The sequence below is a fragment of the Montipora capricornis genome, chromosome 10, assembly GCF_036669925.1.
Source record: "Montipora capricornis isolate CH-2021 chromosome 10, ASM3666992v2, whole genome shotgun sequence".
Taxonomy (NCBI): Eukaryota; Metazoa; Cnidaria; class Anthozoa; order Scleractinia; family Acroporidae; genus Montipora; species Montipora capricornis.
This window is the reverse complement of record NC_090892.1, coordinates 46,141,114-46,141,478: the sequence shown is the minus strand read 5'-3', so window position 1 is coordinate 46,141,478 and position 365 is coordinate 46,141,114.

The following is a 365-nucleotide window of genomic DNA, read 5'->3' as shown; positions in this document are numbered from 1 at the left end:
GAAAAGGGTTTGATCCTGAACTCCGCTGAGAAATTTATTTACGCGATTCGCATAATTTGTTTTTTGTTTGCAAGCACGCAATTGAAATAGGGAGGGGTTTTGGCCTCTAATAGAAAATATTTTCTTTGCTTCAATAAAGTTTACGCTGGAAAAGGTTTTTGAGAGATTTTTTGTCCAAATGAACACCCAAAATAAAGATTTTTTAACGATCTTCCAGTGGAATTTTTTTGTAATTTAATATCCTCCGTCAAAACTTTGCATAACAAACTAACTGTGGTGTTATGTACAACATTGAAACCAAACGGCTAATTCTCTGGTAACTTTTTCGGGTTGGAAATCAGAGAAGGAATCGAACACCTTGAGTG